Source organism: Pristiophorus japonicus, chromosome 13, assembly GCF_044704955.1.
Source record: "Pristiophorus japonicus isolate sPriJap1 chromosome 13, sPriJap1.hap1, whole genome shotgun sequence".
NCBI lineage: Eukaryota > Metazoa > Chordata > Chondrichthyes > Pristiophoridae > Pristiophorus > Pristiophorus japonicus.
Genome location: NC_091989.1, coordinates 183,647,000 through 183,668,131, shown reverse-complemented (window position 1 = coordinate 183,668,131; position 21,132 = coordinate 183,647,000).

Sequence of the window (21,132 nt, the reverse complement as noted above, 5' to 3'; positions counted from 1 at the left end):
CGAGCCTGCTCCGCTATTCAATAAGATCATGGCTAATCAGCTCCACTTCGCTGGCCCGCTCCCCATAACCCTTTACTCCATTATCGCTCAAAAATCTGTCTATCTCCGCCTTAAATATATTCAATATCCCAGCTTCCACAGCTCTCTGGGGCAGATAATTCCACCGATTTACAACCCTCTAAGAGAAAAAATGTCTCCTCATCTCAGTTTTAAATGGGCGGCCCCTTATTCTAAGACTATGGGCTAAAACCTCCACTTCTGTGGTTATCGCTCAAAAATGGGCACTATTTCAGGAGTGGGTGTTAAAAAAGAGTTTTCAGATCGCTGGCTTCTCGCCCATTCTCAAAGCACCTAGTCTCCATTTTTGAAAATGTGCGTTACCGTGAGCGATATAAAATGGGCGGTAACGTTACATTTTTTTGACCTTCTGCTGTAAAGTGTGGCCGTCCTTAGCAACGGCATGGCAACGCTCAATTCCCGTGATTCAGGAGGTCAAGGATCACCATGACATGCACAGAAGAGGACAGAGAGAGAGAGAGGGAGCTCAGAGGGACTGAAGGCGTGGCTGGGTATGGTGTGGCTACTTTGGGAGGAAGGAGGGAGACTTTACAGCTGCACAGCAAGTAGGCAAACAAAAAGTAGCTATTACCAGCCACATATTTGCCCGAATTTGGCCTGTAATGGAGAGAGAGAAGGAGGCATCACCGCACACTGTGGAGACTGATGCTGGAGAGAGCAGTGAGGTGGGAGAGGAGCACATTGGAGGGCACAAAAGAGCCAGGAGGTTCTCGGACAAGGCAAATGCCTCCCTCCTGCAGGAGGTCGAGTCACGCTGGGTTGATTTGACACAGGGTGGGCGTGGGAAGCCCACCCCAAAGGCCTACCAGAGGATATGGACCGAGATAGCAGAGGTGGTCTCGTCGGTGACCAACGAGGTTCCTGAGGGCAACCAATGCCGCAAACGATGGAATGACCTTGTGGATCCGCAAGTGTAAGTATTACATTGATTTACATGTACTTATATATTTATATAATTTGATTTGTAACAGTCATGAGTCAATATCATCAGATGTGAGGTCTTTCACTTTTACCGGGAATGTTTTACGCAAAGCCTGCGATCACTGAAGTGGGACTTTAAGAAGCCCTCTTTAGTAATATAGAGTTGCACTCTGGGAAATGTGTTCAGAAATGGATTACATCTGTCGGTTGTGTGTTGTATCAGTCTCTGTGACTGTACCTAGCAATGATATCACGCAATGATCTCATGCCATGTCGTCCTGTCACCTTTTACAGAAGAAACTATCGCCGATGAGGTCCGTGTGGAGGTGAACGGATGTGGGGAAACCAGTCCCCAGCTGGAGATGGAGGAGCGGGTGCTCGCACTCGTGGGGAAGCACCCCCGGACAGCCACAGACGCAACTGCAGACCCTGAATTGATGCCACGTGAGTCAAGCTTACACCATTGTGTGATGTAAAGTCAATAGATGCCACACCCACTCATATCCAAATAATCATATATGATAGATGATTTCTAAAAGTGTCATAGAAATAATGATGGCCCAATGAAACTCATTGGAATGCAAATGTGTTGATGGTCATGAAATGTGATGTCTGCGATGATTTTGGGAGCGGTGGTGCTTTTGTCGTGCATATGCTGTGTGTAGCGCTGGACTCACCTTGTGACCCTAGCACTCCCTTCTCCTCTAATAACCTCATTTGTGTTTTGCAGCTCAGCCAGCAGCTCATCCCAAGGCAAGGCCACAGAGGCCAGAAGTTGCAGGTGTGGGGCCCGATTCTCCGGACGATCCTACATCTGGTGCTGAGGGGCTCCGATTCTCATCCGTCAATCCACTTGGTCTGTTCTCTACGGATGAGAGCGCGGACTTCGAGAACCTGCATCGCAACACTCCAGAAGCCCCAAGGCCATCTAGTGGTCCTCCGGTCATTCCCGCCTCCACTCTGGAGTTACCGGCCCCAAGCACCTCGCCACAGGGCTCCCCATTTGTCCCCAGGATGGCGCCGACCCCGCGGAGGTCCCGAGGACGCGACAGGTCTGTTCCACGAGCACCACATGACATCGGAGAGATGGTACAGTTGTCCAGGAGGACTGTACACATTGGTGACCAGCTCATCGAAGCATTGGGGGGGGCATATTCCGACAGCTGGCCACCATGACACAGTACATTCCACGGATGGCGGAGTCCCTGGATGTGATCGTATGGATCACTGCTGCCGCAGCCCTCCCAGTGGTTCCCGAGCACGGCACTCCAACCCTAGGTTCCGCACCACCACTGCGAACGACAGATGAGAGCAAGGACCAAGATCCTACTTCTGCATCAGAGAATGTTCCCCCTTGGCACCCCCCCCTCCGCTCCTGTACCCGTACAACCAATGCATCTGCCTTCATCCTCCCCAATGAGGCACCACCTGAGGAGCTCCTATGCCAGGCGCCATGGGGTGAGGAGGGAAAGGGGTAGAGGTGGGGAGAAGAAGGAGAGTGTGGAAGGAAAGTGAGGTGCATGTGTGCAGGTGATGGCGGTGTTATATCTCCATCTGGGTGTATGCAATTTATTGCAATGTATGGGGGCTGGGGACCACGCTCCTGCTTTGCCTTTGTATTCTGTGTTGCTGGACATGTTGAACATGTGATTTATGTCAATGGTGGAAAAAGTGGGGTGTGGGCGGGGGTTGGATATTATTGGCTGTGATACTTATGATTTCAGACCAATGTTAGTATAACATTTTTGTTATTGAACATAACCTTGTTGCACATTGTCTCAGATAGCTGGACCGTTACACACTGGTGATTCCTTAACATGAAAGGGTTAAATACAATTTAACATCAATCAATGTAAACTTTAACTGGCACCAAGTTGATGGGCGCCATTGATATCTGAGCTGCACACACACAGCAGTGTGTTAGCGTTGTCACTCACATCAGCGCTCTTTCAGGCAAATCAGGATATTAACTCCTCACGGAAGAGTGGGATTTAAAAAATGCTAGCCACACTGCTGCCGTTCATTCAGAACAGTTCCACTTTTTCTGGGCGGGTTTTTGGGCGAGCGAAATTGTGGGCGATATGTGTGCGAGGTGGTGAAAGTGACAGTGGGCGATCTCCTGGGTGTTAGTTTCACCAGATGTGCTCTTTACGACAAAAAAAAGTGGGCGGGCGGTATTATTGAATCTCAGCGTTAATTCCGTGCGGAAAGTAACGCTGGGCGATATTATGGCCGTTGATTTCGCCCATTCTGATGATTCCACCCAAAAAAAGTGGACGGGCAGTAATATTTTTTCCCAGCCACAAGGGCAAAGTAATGCTCAGAGATACGTTTCCTAAAAATGCCCATCTGAATCCATTTTGTGCCAAAGTGGGCAATATATGGGCGTTATACATCATTTCAGCGGTAAAATGGCCATTAAGTGGGCGTTAAGCATGCAAAAAATTGAAAATTCTAGCTGTATGTCCCCTAGTTTTAGTTTGCCCTATGAGTAGAAACATCCTCTCTGCATCCACCTTGTCAAGCCCCCTCATTATCTTGTAAGTTTCAATAAGACCACCTCTCATTCTTCTGAACTTCAATGAGTATAGGCCCAACCTACTCAAACTATCCTCGTAAGTCAACCCCTTCATCTCCAGAATCAACCGAGTCAACCTTCTGTGAACAGCCTCCAATGCAAGTATATCCTTTCTTAAATACGGAGACCAAAACTGTATGCAGTACTCCAGGTTCGGCCTCACCAATATCCTGTACAGTTGTAGCAGGACTTCTCTGCTTCTATACTCTATCCCCCTTGCAATAATGGCCAGCATTCCATTTGCCTTCCTGATTACTTGCTGTACTTGCATACTAACTTTTTGTGATAACTTTTTATCAGATGATTTAGTCATACGTAAGGGCTTTTGACGTGAATCAGTCAGTCATAGGCAATCCCTCGAAGTGAGGATGACTTGCTTCCACGCCAAAAAGGGATGTGTTCACAAGTGTTTCAATGAACGGTCTAATATTCCAGATCCTGAACTACATCTTGAAGGGTGGAAGTTGCCTGTGCGTGGATTTTTTTAATGTGTGGTGACCAGCCACCACACGGGCTTGAAAAAGCTAGGTCGTGGTCCAGTGGCAAGGATTACCCAAGATGACTGGAGTCCTGCTCTGCTGCACGGACCTAGTGCGCGCACAGATCGCAGTGTGGGCTGGGCCTGTGCTGCCCCTGGGCCCTCGCCTCTTCTGGGCCCCAAACTCTCGCCTCTCCTGGGCCGTGGTCACTTCCCTCTACAATCTCTTGCCGCTCCTTCGCCCCTCCCGCACTGCAATCAGCGACCTGGCTTCGCAGCCGTTGCCCTTCTGCAGCAGCACGTGCGGCTCCCTAGAGTGGTATGCCGCCGCACGCTGCTCCCTCTAATGGCCCCGGCCTGCTGATGGTCTTGCAGGCCAGGACCGTGCCGATTTTCGGGCTGGGCCACCGCACGTTGCTCCCTCCAATGGCCCCGGCCTGCTGATGGTCTTGCAGGCCAGGACCGTGCCGATTTTCGGGCTGGGCCGCCGCACGTTGCTCCCTCCAATGGCCCCCGGCCTGCTGATTTGACGTGAACTCACTAACCAGCACTCTATCAAAGGCAAGGAACCCTGCCAGCTGAGGGACAGACTGTGCCTCTGTGGTTGAATGGCCTGCCAACAGTGCTTAGTGTAACGACCCTGAGGGGTTGAGCTCCCTCCTTGGGAGTGGGAAGTCGGATATATAAGGAAAAACTCAGAAGGTTGTTTGAAAAAGGTGGGGAGGCTGTAGGAGAAGTTCCTGACATGTAATGGAAAGCCTTTCATTTCTACAGCCAATGAAGTAATTTTTGCAGTTCACTGTTGTAATGTAGGAAACGCGGCAGCCAATTTGCACACAGCAAACTCCCACAAACAGCAATGTGATAATGACCAGAGATTACATTTTTAGTGATATCGATTGAAGGATAGATATTGTCAATGATACCCGGGATAATTCCCCTGCTCTTCTTCAAAATAGTGCCATGGGATCTTTTACATCCACCCGAGTGAGCAGATAGGGCCTCGGTTTAAGGTCTCATCTGAAAGACAGCACCTCTGATACTGCAGCATTCCCTCAGCTCTGCATTGAAGCATCAGCCTAGATTTATGTGCTCGAATCCCTGGAGTGGGCCTTGAACCCACAATCTTCTGACTCAGAGGCGAGTGTGATAACCACTTCTTACAAAATATTAATATTTATTGAACATTAAGAACATTTACAACATTATGATCATTCCATTGTATCATATAAATCCATTCCACCCCTCTGCACAGCCATTCCTCCAACACATATTAACATCAAAACCTGAAGTTTAATTTGGCTTCTGTAACATATAATAATCTATTGTACGTTACAAATTGATCATAAAATACTATCTTTAAATTATTTTCTGAATAAAACTCCACAGAGCTTTATAATGATCTTTTAGTTTATATTTAAAATACTCTTTTAGGTTTATTCTCCTCCCCTTAAAAACAACAGAGCATTCCTTCTCTGCATAATCACAAATCTATCCAAACTGAACATTACATTAATTGCTGCTCTGCTGGACTCGGGCAGACTCTCCTGCAATCCCCATCTCAAAATTGAGTCCCACGGGATTCCCATTCTTGCTCATCGATCCTCACCCAGCAAGAAAACCTCACACAATTGTCAAACATAGCACTTAAAATCCTTTAACTGTGGACATAACGGCAGCAAATGGGACAGAGTCTCATCCCGCGTCCCACACACTGGGCAAGTTGCCACCTCTATTCACCCAATCTTACATAAGACTATCATGGTAAAAATTCGGTTCTGAGCCAATTTGAAATACAGTTCAATCCACTCTAGTCATTTAACATTCGGCAAATCCTGTTGAACTCAAGCTGTGGCTATATATTCTGCCAAAACTCCTGACCAGCAGGTGTCTTAAATCTCCATTCTGTAAATACTCCAAAGAAATCTCGAGTATTACAGTTTTCAACTTGGACCAATTCCTCCCCTTTCTCCAACAGAAAGTTTGGAAAAGCAGGACGCATTATATCTCCTTTGGAGATTTGCGTATTTATTTCTTCCATCCAATCCTGTGGCATTGCCCTCACAATCATCTCATACATGATCTTAATTGCTTTTTCTTCCAACTCCTGGTCATAAGAACATAAGAACATAAGAACATAAGAATTAGGAACAGGAGTAGGCCATCTAGCCCCTCGAGCCTGCTCCGCCATTCAACAAGATCATGGCTGATCTGGCCGTGGACTCAGCTCCACTTACCCGCCCGCTCCCCATAACCCTTAATTCCCTTATTGGTTAAAAATCTATCTATCTGTGATTTGAATACATTCAATGAGCTCACCTCAACTGCTTCCTTGGGCAGAGAATTCCACAGATTCACAACTCTCTGGGAGAAGAAATTCCTTCTCAACTCGGTTTTAAATTGGCTCCCCCGTATTTTGAGGCAGTGCCCATTAGTTCTAGTCTCCCCGACCAGTGGAAACAACCTCACTGCCTCTATCTTGTCTATCTCTTTCATTATTTTAAATGTTTCTATAAGATCACCCCTCATCCTTCTGAACTCCAATGAGTAAAGACCCAGTCTACTCAATCTATCATCATAAGGTAACCCCCTCATCTCCGGAATCAGCCTAGTGAATCGTCTCTGTACCCCCTCCAAAGCTAGTATATCCTTCTTTAAGTAAGGTGACCAAAACTGCACGCAGTACTCCAGGTGCGGCCTCAACAATACCCTGCACAGTTGCAGCAGGACCTCCCTGCTTTTGTACTCCATCCCTCTCGCAATGAAGGCCAACATTCCATTCGCCTTCCTGATTACCTGCTGCACCTGCAAACTAATTTTTGGGATTTATGCACAAGGACCCCCAGGTCCCTCTGCACTGTAGCATGTTGTAATTTCTCCCCATTCAAATAATATTCCCTTTTACTGTTTTTTTTCCCCAAGATGGATGACCTCACATTTTCCGACATTGTATTCCATCTGCCAAACCTTTCGCTTAACCTATCTAAATCTCTTTGCAGCCTCTCTGTGTCCTCTACACAACCCACTTTCCCACTAATCTTTGTGTCATCTGCAAATTTTGTTACACTATACTCTGTCCCCTCTTCCAGGTCATCTATGTATATTGTAAACAGTTGTGGTCCCAGCACCGAACCCTGTGGCACACCACTAACCACCGATTGCCAACCTGAAAAGGACCCATTTATCCCGACTCTCTGCTTTCTGTTAGCCAGCCAATTCTCTATCCATGCTAATACATTTCCTCTGACTCCGCGTACCTTTATCTTCTGCAGTAACCTTTTGTGTGGCACCTTATCGAATGCCTTTTGCAAATCCAAATATACCACATCCATCGGTATACCTCTATCCACCATGCTCGTTATATCCTCAAAGAATTCCAGTAAGTTAGTTAAACATGATTTCCCCTTCATGAATCCATGTTTGCATCTGCTTGATTGTATTATTCCTGTCTAGCTGTCTCGCTATTTCTTCCTTAATGATAGCTTCAAGCATTTTCCCCACTACAGATGTTAAACTAACCTCCTCCCAAACCATGTCCCTCACTACCGCTTCCGGCATTACCTCATTTAATACATCTTTCACATATATAATACAAGCCTTTATAAAAGCTTGATTAAATAATACGTCCCCTTCAATGTTGATCCACCTGTTCAAAAATAAGGGCTGTTCTAAAAATTCCTCAGCACCTTTGGGCATAAACTGCTCACATTTTAAAAATTGGGCCCAAGTATTTACAAACCCCTTATAAAACCTGGGCAGAGGTTTAATCAATTTCAGAAACATATTGTTGTATTCCATATAAAATATTCCCTGTCGTCCTATTCCATAATTTAAAAAAATGCTGGAAACAAGTCTTCCAAAAACTTTTATTTGACTTCTGAAGAAATCTCTTCACCCATTTAATTCTAAAGGATTTTTTTCTTCAAATCATTATCTGGGGAATTGAGTCCTCCCTGATTTCCTCGTCCAATGATGGTGTTGTAAGCAACCAAGACTGGTTTTCCTTTCCCATAAAAACTCTACACAAGCCTCTCGGATAGACTTTTCCACCCACTCAGGAATATCCTCCAGTGTCAATAAGTACCAGAGTTTCGATAGCAGGAGAGCTGACACCATTGTCGCTCTTCCTTGCACTTTCAACCATCTTCTTTCCCATCTTCCCAAAATCTTTTTAATTTTCATAATCTTCGGTTCCCAATTTAGTCGCTCCACTTCATCCTTATCCTTCTTGCACCCCATATGCACCCCCAGAACTTCTAAAACCTCCACCACCTTAAAAGGGCTTTCCTCCAACCACTCTCCCCTACTCCTTCCCACAACCAGGCATTGGGACTGACTATAATTTACTCTGGCTCCTGAAGCTCTACAATACTCCTCCACTACTCCCATAGCTTTCCTCACTGACTCCCCATCTCTCAACGTTAAGGTCGTGTCATCTGTATATTGGTGTATCACCAACCCCTGCCCGGAACTGGGAACCTCAATCCCGACTACACCTTGTTCTTTTCATATCATGTAACCTAATGGTTCTTCTACCAATGTGTACATCAATGGGGACAGGGGACAACCCTGTCTCACTGATCTCTGCATTGGAACATACTTGGATAAAAAACCATTACATTTAACACAGCTAAATGTGTTTGAATAAAAAATCCTTATCCACTCAATGAAACTTTTCCCAAAACCAAATGCTTCCAAAACCACCAATAAAAACTCACGAGAGACTCTATCAAAGGCTTTCTCTTGATCCATCTTTAGCATATAAGCTTCCCTCCCACTCTCTGCCATGAGTTCAATCGCATCTCAGATTGAGACCACAGAGTCAGCGATGTCCCGGCCTGTGACTCCATGGGACTGAGAGGGCGAAACTATCTGCGGCACCACCTCCTTCATACGATTTGCCATAACCTTCACCAAGATCTTATAATCCACATTTAATAATGTGATGGGCCTCCAATTCTTCAGATCCCTTCTATTTCCTTTATTTTTATAAGCTAAGCTCATGATACCTCGCCTCATAGATGGGGCCAGGCTTCCCTCAATTTTAATCTCCTTAAAAACCTCTAAGACCATTGGATTTAAAATCTCTAAAAATGTTGATAAAATTCTGCACTTAGTCCATCGGACCCCAGGCTCTCACCCCACCCCCCCTCCTCCCCCCAACCCCCCACCATCTCCCCATTCCAGTTATTGCTACTTTTATTTCCACTAATCGTACTTCTTTGTTACACATGCTTCCCTCATCCTCCTTTAAACCCTCTTCAATAAAAGCATTAACCTTCTCCATCGCCAATTTGGAAATGTCTTCTTTTGTATATAATTCTTGATAAAAGCTACTGGCTGCCTCCATAATCTCCCCACTTTCATTAATGATCTTTTCCCCAACCTTCAACTTTCCAACGAATGATAACCTTTGTTGCAGCTTCTCTTGCTCTAGAAAATATCTAGTGTATCTTTCTCCCTCCAACGCATCTTAAGCCTTTGCACAGAAAATTGCCCCCTTGCATTTTTCAGCATGAAATAATTCCCACTTTTCTTTTGAAACATCCACTTAGTCTCTGCTCCCTTATCCCCTCCACCAACTGCTTTAAAGATAAGAACATAAGAACATGTGAAATAGGAGCAGGAGTAGGCCGTACAGCCCCTCGAGCCTGCTCCGCCATTCCAAAAGATCATGGCTGATCTGATCATGGACTCAGGTCCACTTCCCCACCCGCTCCCCATAACCCTTTATCCCCTTATCGTTGAAGAAACTATCTATTTCTGTCCTAAATTTATTCAATGTCCCAGCTTCCACAGCTCTCTGAGGCAATGAATTCCACAGATTTACAACCCTCTGAGAGAAGAAATTTCTCCTCATTTCAGGTTTAAATGGGCTGCCCCTTATTCTAAGATTATGCCCTCTAGTTCTAGTCTCTCCCATCAGTGGAAACATCCTCTCTGCATCCACCTTGTCAAGCCCCCTCATAATCTTATACGTTTCGATAAGATTACCTCTCATTCTTCTGAATTCCAATGAGTAGAGGCTGAACCTACTCAACCTTTCCTCACAAGTCAACCCCCTCATCCCCGGAATCAACCTAGTGAACTGTCTCTGAACTGCCTCCAAAGCAAGTATATCCTTTCGTAAATATGGAAACCAAAACTGCACGCAGTATTCCAGGTGTGGCCTCATCAAAACCTTGTGTAGCTGTAGCAAGACTTCCCTGCTTTTATACTCCATCCCCTTTACAATAAAGACCAAGATTCCATTGGCCTTCCTGATTACTTGCTGTACCTGCATACTATCCTTTTGTGTTTCATGTACAAGTACCCCCAGGTCCTGCTGTACTGCAGCACTTTGCAATCTTTCTCCATTTAAATAACTTGCTCTTTGATTTTTTTTCTGCCAAAGTGTATAACCTCACACTTTCCCACATTATACTCCATCTGCTAAATCTTTGTCCACTCACTTAGCCTGTCTATGTCCTTTTGCAGATATCTGTAAACCTTCTGTTTATATTCTCTTGAAGCCGGCTGGTTAGCTGTTGCTCTTTCTTTCCCACAAACGTGCCGAAGAAACTTTTACCTATTTGAAATTGTCCCACCAAACTTTTTTCTTTCAAGAATAAAGGTTCCTTCCGAGCATTCTTTATTATATTTAAAATCCCTTTTTTCAAAGCACTTTCTTTCAGGTACTGATTGTTTAAAATTCACACCCCTGGACCGATCTTAACTCTGCTGTTCCTAATTTTAAGAACCAAAGCTGAGTGGTCACTAAAAAATACTGTTTTTATAATAAATCTCCATCACCTCAGAACTTAACCCTTCCCGCATTAAGACAAAATGTATTTGGCTCTGTTTTAAAACATCACTCACACAACCTCTTCTGGAGAACTCCCTTTTTATGGGGTTCCGATCCCTGCATAAGTCTCTCAAATTTAAATTTGCCATCATTTTTACAATCATCTCTCTGGAGTTATCATCCTTAAAGGTCATCTGAGCTGAAATGTGCATCTGAGATAAAAATACATTAAAATCCTCCACTATACAAGGGGTTTCCACCTCCACCACTTCTGTGAATAACCACCGAAAAAACTCACGATGCTTGCAATGGTCATTCAGTGCATAGATATTAAAGAGATCACAATTCAATTCATCCAGTTGTACCTTTAGCTGTAAAAATCTCCCCTCAGTGTCCTTGTCCACCAATGCAACATTCTCTTTTATGGATGAACTCACTGAAACAGCCACCCCTCGACGGTTACTTTTTGCACAACTTGCAAACATTTCTCCCTTCCAAACCTTCCGAACTCTTTCTAGGATATCCTCATCCCAAAAGGTTTATTGCAGACACAACAGGTCAGTGCCTTTAAAACACTGCAACAACTGCTGCAATTTCTTCTCCTCCCTCAGTCCGTTCACATTAATCGAGACCAATGTAATCATTGCTCCTAATAAAAGAAGTGTGCCTGATAATCCCCCCATCGTTTAATGTCTGGCCCTTCCCTCCTCTCATGTTCCTTCCCAATCTTTTGGGCAGCTGTTGCTTTCTCCTGCAGGCTCCGGCTCTTTTTCACCTCCTGTTTGAACTTACCCCGCAGTTTCAGCCTCTTCCTTGCATTAAATTTAAGCCTCGGAACTGCCCCTTCTCCCTCCTTCTGCCCCTCACTAACCTTTCCCTTTTCACTTGATGCGCCCCCACCCCAGAATTGCATGCCTCCTTCCTCTGGTTCCTCACTCTCGAGCTCTTCTGTCATCTCCCATTCCTGTTCTCCGACAGATACAGAATTTCCCTTAGAGAGTCCTCGAACATGGTTTTTCCAACAGTGCCACTCCCTTCAACCTCACCTCCAGCACTGACCCTTGCTCCCTGTTTCTTCTCCCTCTGGGACAATGGCACGTCTCCACCCATCTAGCTCTCTTTTGACATCTTTGTTTCCCTGCTCCCGTACCTGCTGCCCCTTTACGGCGCCTGCCTCTTGCACCCTCTCCTGGTTCTGCCCCCACCTGCTCCACAAGATGTACAACTCCCTGTCTCTATTTGGAATACTTACACTTAGCCCGCATCCCGCACCTGCCTCTTGCTCCCCCCATGGACACCTGAAGACGAGCCATATTATGGCTTGACTCTGTCCCTGACCCATGCTGCCCCTCGCTGACTTTGTCCTTTTCCACCATACTTGGTGTGTTTCCCACCATCTCCATCCTGCTTTCAGTTCCGCAATTTTCTGCCTCTTCTTGCATTCTTTCCTCATTCCGCTCGCCGGCTTTGTCCCCCGCCTGCTCCACTCTTCTGGTCACTCCACTCACACCTCGTGCTCCTTCTCCCATCTCCTCATCACTCAAGGAGCTTCCTTCTCCCTCACACTCACAGTGGGTGGGGCCTTTGTGACACACCCACCGCACTCTGCCCTGCAGTTCCGATCGATGTGTCCAGACTCGCCACAGTTATAACAGTCTGGTCTGGACAGCTTCTTACTCGATGGTCATGTCCAAGACAGTAATAGCAAACCTTCACCTGGTTACTGTGTAGAACCTGGAAGTACTGCACTCCTTCCATTATCTCGAATTTCATGCTATAGGATAATGACTTCACCCCCTCTGGGAACCGCACATTTACATCACGGGTTCCATCAGCTACCCGCGTTCCAGGATAGTACCTCCTCTTTATTACTGAGCAAAGTTTAATGTCCCAAGTGTCATGTTTGTAACTACAATGTAACACCACTGTATTACTGTATACACTCAACTTAGATGCACACCTTGACCACAGGGGATGAACTTGTGGGAAACCCTCCTTACCTGATCAGACAGGTATATAAAGGGAGGTCCCACGCAGGGTCATCACTTCTGCAGTCCTGTAATAAAGAGTTAAGGTCACAGAGTGGCCTTGTCCCTGGAATGTGCCTCGTATGGTTTCATGCTGTAGAGTAAGGACTTTACATTGGTGACGAGAAACGGGAATTCACGACCCACGAGAATGGCCACCAGTAGAACAGAGGAACGGTATTGTGTTGGGGAAGACTGGGACAATTTTGTCGAGAGGCTTCAGCAAAGCTTCGTTACTAAAGACTGGCTGGGGGATGCAGCAGCTGACAAATGACGGGCCTATCTCCTGACCAGCTGCGGGCCAAAGACCAAAGACTTACTGGCACCCGAAAAGCCGTCGGACCAAACCTTTGAACAGCTTAGCAAATTAATCGGGGAGCACCTCAAACCGGCAAGCAGCAGCTCGACACAGATTCTACACCCACCGATGTCGTGAAGGACAGAGCATACCGGACTTTGTCGCGGACCTCCGGCGTTTGGCCAGCTTCTATAAGTTCACAGACGAGGCACATTCCAGGGACAAGGCCACTCTGTGACCTTAGCTCTTTATTACAGCACTCCAGAAGTGATGACCCTGCATGGGATCTCCCTTTATATACCTGTCTGATCAGGTAAGGAGTGTCTCCCACAAGTTCACCCCCTGTGGTCAAGGTGTGCATCTGAGTTGAGTGTATACAGTAATACAGTGGTGTTACATTGTAGTTACAAACATGACACTTGGGACATTAAACTTTGCTCAGTAATAAAGAGGAGGTACTATCCTGGAACGCGGGTAGCTGATGGAACCCGTTATGTAAATGTGCGGTTCCCAGAGGGGGTGAAGTCATTATCCTACAGCATGAAATTCGAGATAATGGAAGGAGTGCAGTACTTCCGGGTTCTGCACGGTAACCAGGTGAAGGGACTTCTTTATCGAGGGTATCGGTCATGCGGGAATTTTTCGCAAGTTGATTGAGACCAAGGACTTGACCTTGGAAGCGGCAGCGCTGTTAGCTGAAACTTTCATGGCGGGGGGAGGAAGAGACGAAAATGATTTATGCGCGCAATTCTGCCTCTAACGCGGCGATGAATCTGGGAGTCAACATCATCAATGCTACTCAGAGCCCCACAGGCAGGCAGGGGCAGTCCGACATTTACCAGGCAGCAATCGACCCCAGAGCAGGACCTCAACAGAGACAATGGCAGGCTGAGCGGACGTTCACGCCATCACAGTGAACAATGCGGCCCGAGATGGGGCCATTGACACCCACTAATAGAGCAGTCAAAGGGACAGTCAGCTCAGAATTCCTGGCCATAGTCCCTTTGTCGCCAACAATGGAAACTTTAACTCATCTGGAGGTGTGGGGGAAAACACTCAGCCAGATATTGCAGATTCCAACAGTTTGTTTGCAGAAACTGTAATCTCAGTGGCCATTTAGCTCGAATGTGCAGAAAACCTGCCACCAGACTACAAAATGAGGCAGATGGACCAGAAGAGGGTTCTGTGAGGCAGGCTGACTTCTGGGGCAAATCAATAGACACCGAAGTTCAACGCGTCCGTGCGGCAAATATTCACAGTTCATACACCAAAATGCCACCAATGATGATGAGGCTTTTGAACGGTATCCCAGTACGCATGGAGCTGGACACCGGGGCCAGCCAGTCACTCATGGGCGTTCAGCAATTTGAGAAGCTATGGCCACTTAAAGCCAGAAGACCTAAATTAGAACATATTGAGACACAATTACAGACTTACACCAAAGAAATCATTCCGGTGCTAGGCAGTGCAATGTTGGCTGTCACACACAATGGGTTAGTGAACTGGCTGCCTCTCTGGATTGTCCCGGGCAATGGTCCCGCACTGTTGGGGAGGAGCTGGTTAGCCGAGATGAACTGGAAATGGGTGTTGTTCACACAATGTCCTCAGTGGAGCGAAGTTCGTGCTCACAAGTCCCACAACAATTCGAGTCACTATTCCAACCGGGCGTCGGGACTTTCAAAGGCACAAAAGTAGTGATACACATCACTCGGATGCTAGGCCAGTGCACCAAAAAGCCAGAGCGGTGCCGTATGTAATGCAGGAAAAAATCGAGAGCAAATTGGACCGGCTGTTGCGAGAGAGTATCATCTCGCCTGTTGAATTCAGCGACTGGGCGAGCCCCATCGTTCCCGTTCTAAAAGCGGATGGCTCTGTCAGGATCTGTGGCGACTACAAGGCCACCATCAATTGGGTGTCCCGACAAGACCAATATCTGCTCCCAAGGGCGGAGGACCTCTTCGCCACGCTGGCAGGTGGAAAGCTGTTCACCAAGTTGGACCTCACTTCAGCCTCTATGACCCAGTAACTGGCCGACAAATCCAAACTACTGACTACCATCACCACACACAAGGGACTGTTTGCGTATAACAGGTGTCCGTTTGGCATTCGATCAGTGGCTGCGATTTTTCAACGTAACATAGAAAGCCTGCTTAAATCCATTCTGGGAACAATCATATTCCAGGACAACATCCTCATCACGGGTCGAGACACCGAGGAACACCTCCACAACCTGGAGGAGGTGCTATGCCGACTGGACCGGGTAGGCCTGCGACTCAAGAAGTCTAAATGCATGTTCTTAGCTCCTGAGGTTGAGTTTCTGGGCAGGAGGGTTGCTGCAGATGGGATTCGGCCCACCGAATCCAAAACAGAGGCGATTCGACGAGCACCCAGGCCCTGCAACACATCGGAGCTGCGTTCATTCCTGGGACTGCTGAACTATTTCGGGAACTTTCTGCTGAACTTGAGCATGTTGTTGGAGCCGCTACATGTGCTCCTGCGTAAGGGTTGCGATTGGTTTTAGGGGGACTGTCAGGAACGGGCTTTTGATCAGGTGCGAAACCTACTTTGTTCAAACAAGTTGTTGACCCTGTACGACCCCTGTAAATGTTTAGTTCTGACATGTGATGCATCGTCCTATGGGGTTGGATGCGTGTTGCAGCAGGGTAATGCTGAGGGTCAGCTACAACCTGTGGTTTATGCCTCCAGGTCGCTCTCTCAGGCAGAACGGGGATATGGGATGGTCGAGAAGGAAGACCTTGCATGTGTCTATGGTGTAAAAAAAATGCATCAGTACCTCTTCGGTTGGAAGTTTGAATGAGAGACAGACCACAAGCCACTCACATCCCTGTTGTCAGACAGCAAGGCTATCAATGCCAACGCATCAGCTCGCATACAGCGGTGAATTCTCACGCTGGCTGCTTATGACTACTCCATCCGGCACCAGCCCGGCACTGAAAACTGCGCTGACGCGCTCAGCAGATTCCCACTGGTCACCACCGAAGGGGCAGCTGAGCAAAGTGCTGAGATGGTCATGGCCGTTGAGGCCTTTGACAGTGCAGGCTCCCCCATCACAGGCCGCCAGATCAAAATCTGGACAAACAGAGATCCCCTCCTATCCTTGATTAAGAAATGTGTTCTGACTGGGGATTGGGCGCCCGCACACGGAGCATGCTCTGAGGAGGTCAGACCGTTCCACAGGCGGATGGATGAGCTCTCCATCCAAGCCGTCTGCCTACTATGGGGCAGCCGGGTAGTCATGCCCCAGAAGGGCAGGGACGCATTCATCAGGGAACTTCACAGCAAGCACCCAGGCACATGTTTGGTGGCTTGGAATTGATTCAGACTTGGAACACTGTGTTCGCAGGTGCACGACGTGTGCCCAGCTGGGTAATGCCCCCAGGAAGCCCCGCGCAGCCCGTGGCCCTGGCCCACCAGGCCATGGTCATGCATTCATGTTGACTACGCGGGCCCGTTCATGGGGAAGATGTTCCTCATTATAGTAGATGCGTACTCGAAATGGATCGAGTGCATCATCCTGAATTCATGCACGTCATCCACCACCGTGGAAAGCCTACGTGCGATCTTTGCAACCCATGGCTTGCCGGACATCCTGGTTAGTGATAATGGCCCATGATTCACAAGCTACGAATTCTGGGAGTTTATGTCGGGCAATGCCATCAACCACGTCAGGACTGCACCATTCAAGCCGGCCTCCAATGGCCAGGCGGAACGGGCAGTCCAAATCATTAAGCCAGGTATGCTCAGGATTCAAGAACCCTCCCTACAATGCCACCTATCGCGCCTCCTGCTGGCCTATAGATCCCGCCCGCACTCGCTCACGGGGGTCCCGCCCGCAGAGCTACTCATGAAACGGACACTCAAAACTCGGTTGTCCCTCATCCACCCAGTCCTGACCGACATAGTTGAGGGCAAGCACAAATCACAAAATGAGTACCATGACCGTAATTCAAGGGGGAGATGTATAGAAATAAATGATCCTGTATTCATCCTCAATCACGCCACGGGGTCCAAATGGCTCAAGGGTACTGTAATTGGTAAAGAAGGGAATAGGGCTATCGTGGTAAAACTCCACAATGGCCAGATATGCCGTAAGCATTTGGACCAAGTTAAAAAAAGGTTCAGCATGGACATGGAGGAACCTGAAGAAGACCAAGAGATGGAGCTCACAACACCGCCAGCGAACGAGCAACAAGAGCAATCAGAAGAATGCACAGTCCCTGAGGTCAGCCCGGACAGGCCAGAATCACCACAGGTAACAGACACTCACGTCAGTGTCCAACAGCCAGAGCCCCAACAGCGGCCCTCCACGAGGGAGCGTAGACCACCTGAAAGACTAAACCTATGATCCCAGTAAGACTTTGGGGGGGGAAGGTGATGTCATGTTTGTAACTACAAAATGTAACACCACTGTATTACTGTATACACTCAACTCAGATGCACACCTTGACCACAGGGGATGAAATTGTGGGAGACACTCCTTACCTGATCACACAGGTGTATAAAGGGAGATCCCATGCAGGGTCATCACTTCTGGAGTGCTGTAATAAAGAGCTAAGGTCACAGAGTGGCCTTGTCCCTGAAATGTGCCTCGTCTGTGAACTTATAGAAGCTGGCCAAACGCTGGAGGTCCGCGACAAAGTCCGGTATGCTCTGTCCTTCACGACGTCGGTGGGTGTAGAATCTGTGTCGAGCCATGAGTACGCTGCTTGCCGGTTTGAGGTGCTCCCCGATTACTTTGCTAAGCTGTTCAAAGGTTTTGTCCAACGGCTTTTCGGGTGCCAGTAAGTCCTTCATGAGCGCGTAAGTCTTTGGTCTTTGGCCCGCAGCTGGTCAGGAGATAGGCCCGTCATTTGTCAGCTGCTGCATCCCCCAGCCAGTCTTTAGTAACAAAGCTTTGCTGAAGCCTCTCGACAAAATTGTCCCAGTCTTCCCCAACACAATACCGTTCCTCTGTGCTACCGGTGGCCATTCTCGTGGGTCGTGAATTCCCGTTTCTCGTCGCCAATATAAAGTCCTTACTCTACAGCATGAAACCATACAGAGTGGCCTTGTCCCTGGAATGTGCCTCGTGTGGTTTCATGCTGTAGAGTAAGGACTTTACACCAAGACTCCAACTTTTTTATCAGCACATCATCCTCAACATAAACCGACAGGTTTAAGAATGAAACTACTACCTCTTCGGAATACAGCGAAGATAAATCCAAGTACTTCTCACCAACCTTCAGGCTCAGTAAAAATCTTTCCACCTCCTCTCGGCCACTGACTGTCACCACGAACCCAACATTCGGCTTTGGTCGGCAAGCAAAGCAAATTCCCTCACTGAAGTCCTTGTGTACTGCCTGGGTGATATCCCAAGCATGTATCTCCTTATCCTGGCAGTGAACCACCACCGTGTTTTCTTTTCCAAACCTCCTGGGGTCCCGGCCCAAATCTTTGGGCCTTTTATTCTCCCTTCTCAAGACATTCTCTCTCCTGATTAAATTCACACTGGGAGCTTTGTCCTCTGAGGGGCCCAGCACTCCAGGCCCCTCAGCAGCCTCTGGCTGATGTTTATGGGCCAAAAAGGCACTAAAATTAAAAAAAAACACCACCATTTTTTTACAAACTCACTCCAACTCCTGCAGTAATCAGCAGCACCTGCTCACTCCTAGCCCCTCCCACCAAGAGAGTGCAACCCACTGAGTCACAGTTGACACATATACCATTGTTATTAGTTTAATACCAGATACTTCTGCTCTATTCTCATAGCCGTGTCTGAAATTCTGTCTGAAAGAGGTTGAAGACCCTGTTATCCATTGCTTACCTGAGTCGGCACACTAATAATAACTACTTTGGTTAATACCTGGGTTGTACCTATGAAACCCTACTCCATCCGAAGTCAGCACCTAGAAAAAAGATCAACTTCAAATCAAAGAACGATAACAACAAGAACTTGCATTGAATATTGGGAAGACCGAAGTCATTGTTTTCGGTCCCCGCCACAAACTCCGTTCCCAAGGCACTGACTCCACCCCTCTCCCCACCTACTGTCTGAGGCTGAACCACACTGTTCGCAAGCTTGGTGGCATATTTCGATCAACTGGATGGGTCGGAGAGGAATTTTCCCAGATTTTTTTCCCCTAAATTGGCCTGGGTTTTTAATCTGTTTTTTGCCTCTCCCAGGAGATCACAAGGCTCCGGTTGGAGTGGAGTGTAGAATGTTTCAGTGCAAGGGGTGTCGCAGTTGTGTGGGACGGACTGGTTGGGCAAGTGCTCTTTGCCTTTCCACCATTGTTCATTTTTCAAAGGTTTATATGTAACCTTCAGGGCTGGTGACCGAGGGCCGTGCGGCTCTTTGTCGGCCGGCGCGGACATGATGGGCCAAAATGGCTTCCTTCTGCGCTGTAAATTTCTATGTTTCTATATTTGACCCTGAAATGAGCTTTCAACCACATACCCGCAGGATAACTAAGACCTATTTCCACCTCCGTAACATCGCCCATCTCCGCCCTTGCCTCAGTTCATCCATGCCTCTATTATGTCTAGATTGCACTATTCCAAAGCACTCCAGGCTGGCCTTGCGCTAAGTAAACTAGATCCAAAACTCGCTGTCCATGTCCTAACAGGTACCAAGTCTCGCTCACCGATCTCCCCTGTGCTCGCTGACCGACAATGGCTCCCAGTTAAGCAACGCCTCGATTTCAAAATTCTCATCCTCATGGTCACATCCCTCCGAGGCATCACCCCTCCCTATCTCTGTAATCTCCTCCAGCCCCACAACTTCCCGAGATATCTGCGCTCCTCTAATTCTGCCCTCTTGAGCATCCCTGATTATAATTGCTCATCCATTGGTGGCCGTGCCTTCTGTAAGCTAGGCCCCAAGCTCTGGAACTCCCTCCCTAAACCTCTCTGCCTCTCTACCTCTCTTTCCTCCTTCAAGACGCTCCTTAAAACCTACCTCTTGGACAAAGCTTTTGGTCATCTGCTCTAATTCCTACTCATGCAACTCAGTGTCAAATTTTTATCTTGGGACGTTTCATTGCTTTAAAGGTGCTATATAAATACAAGTTGTTGTTGTTGTTGATAGGGAGGGGAGAGGCCATGGAGAGATTTGAAAACACTTATGAGATTTGTTTAATTGAGGCATTGCTGGACCGGGAGCCAATATGGGTCAGCGAGCACAGGGGAGATGGGTGAGCGGGACTTGATGCAAGTTCGGACATGGGCAGCAGAGTTTCGGATGACCTCAAGTTTATGGAGCGTGGAAGATGGGAGGGCAGGAGGCATCAAGGCTAGAGGTAAAAAGGTCATGGGTGAGGATTACAGCAGCAGGTGAGTCGAGGCAGGGGCAGAGGCCGGAGGTGGATGTAGGCGGTGTTGGTGATGGAGCAGACATGTAGTTGGAAGCACTTATCGGGGTCAAATACACCACTAAGGTTGCGAATTGCTTGGTTCAGCCTCATGCTGTTGCCATGGAGACGAACGGAGTCAGTGGCGGGGACCAAAGACCATGGCTTCGGTCTTCCCAATATTTAGTTGGAGGAATTTTCTGCTCATCCAGTACAGTATCGCAGACAAACAGTGTGATAAATTGGAGACGGTGGAGGGGTTGAGAGATGTGGCACAGCACAGAAGGAGACCTTCAGCCCATCCTACATATGTCAGCTCTTTTAACAGATACCAAACCCGTGACATCTACCACCTAGAAGGACAAGGGTAGCAAGCGCATGGGAACACCATCACCTCCAAGTTCCCCTCCAAGTCACACACCATTCTGACTTGGAAATATATCGCCGTTCCTTCACCGTTGCTGGGTCAAAATCCTGGAACTCCCTCTCTAACAGCATTGTGGGAGTACCTTCACCACACGGACTGCAGCGGTTCAAGAAAGCGGCTCACCACCACCTTCTCAAGGGCAATAACTGATGGTCTCACCAGCGACTCTCACATCCCACGAATGAATTAAAA